This window comes from Terrapene carolina, unplaced genomic scaffold (assembly GCF_002925995.2).
Source record: "Terrapene carolina triunguis isolate 2854851 unplaced genomic scaffold, T_m_triunguis-2.0 Scaffold28113, whole genome shotgun sequence".
Taxonomy (NCBI): Eukaryota; Metazoa; Chordata; order Testudines; family Emydidae; genus Terrapene; species Terrapene triunguis.
The window spans coordinates 1-1,164 of NW_020692464.1; the positions used below are offsets into that span (position 1 = coordinate 1).

The window sequence follows — 1,164 nt, forward strand, 5'->3', positions numbered from 1 at the left end:
GGTTGCAGCCCCACCCCTAGTATGGAGTAGGGGAGCCATGGGGTCATGCTCAGCTACCCTGAAACTGGGACAGGCCCACACCCCTGGGAACAGCTGGCGTGGGGGAGCAGGGAGGCCGGGGGTCCCAGCACACCTGGGAGCAGCTGGCGTGGGGGGGCAGAGGGGCAGGGGGTCCCCGCACACCTGGGAATGGCTGGTATGACAGGGCAGGGTGGGGGGGGCAGCGGGTCCCCACACCCCTGGGAGTCACTGGCGTGGGGGGGGGGCAGCGGGTCCCCACACACCTGGGAGTTGCTAGCAAGATGGGGCATGCTGGGGGGGCAGGGGTCCCCACAGACCTGGGAGAAGCTGGCATGGGGGGACAGAGGGGCTGGGGGTCCCCACACCCCTGGGAGCAGCTGGCATAGGGGGCAGGGGGTCCCCACACACCTGGAAGCGGCTGGCGTAGATCACGGCCCCGGCTGGGTCACTCAGCTCCTTCAGCACGTTCCCTGGAGGGCGGGGCGGGAAGAGTCACCCACTGCCGGGGCACCGGCTCCCCACTACACCCCACCCAGGCCCTGATCCCCCACCCCACCACCCCTGGCCCTGCCCCCCCATACCGTTGCCCCCGGCTCCCTGGTCATGGAGGCTGCAGATGGGGTTGGCCTTCCCTCTCTCCACGCAGCCCCGCAGCACCCGGTTCATCTTCTGCTCCATCTCGGGGTCCCCCCGCTGCACCGCCCCGAAATCCAGCTCGCTGGCGTTGTCCCCCTGCACCTGGTGGGAGATGGGGGGGGTCACCCCGACACAAACCTTCTGATACAGCTCCCCCCAAACAATCCTCCCAGCAGCCCCCCGAAATCCAGCTCGCTGGTGTCGTCCCCCTGCACCTGGGGGGGACGGGCTCACCCCAACAAAGCCCCAATGCCCCCCATTACCCCCTGCTCTCAGGCTGGGGGGAGCATGTGGGGACACAGCCCAGGCAGCGCTGGGCACAGAGGACTGTGGGCTTCATTGGGAAGTGAGTTGGGGGGGGAGAGGGCTGCGTGGGCCCCACCATTGGGGGGGGGTATGTAGCAGGGTGGGGGTAACACAGGGCCAGGGCTGAGGGGGGCAGGCCCCACTGTGGGAAGCGGCTAAGTGGGCCGCACTGTGGCGGGGGGGGGGGGGGGGGGGGGGGGG

The 1,164-nt window shown here is 70.0% G+C and overlaps 1 long non-coding RNA gene across 1 annotated transcript in view; it reads right to left on the reverse strand.

The window, feature by feature from the left end:
- Positions 1–422: 422 nt before the first annotated feature.
- LOC112124438 overlaps positions 423–1,164 on the reverse strand; it is a 948-nt gene continuing 206 nt past the window's right edge. The window contains exons 2-3 of the long non-coding RNA XR_003370420.2: positions 603–759; positions 423–491 (exon numbers count right to left, since the gene is read on the reverse strand). This is a non-coding gene — a long non-coding RNA (uncharacterized LOC112124438). The remainder of the gene's footprint in view (positions 492–602; positions 760–1,164) is intronic.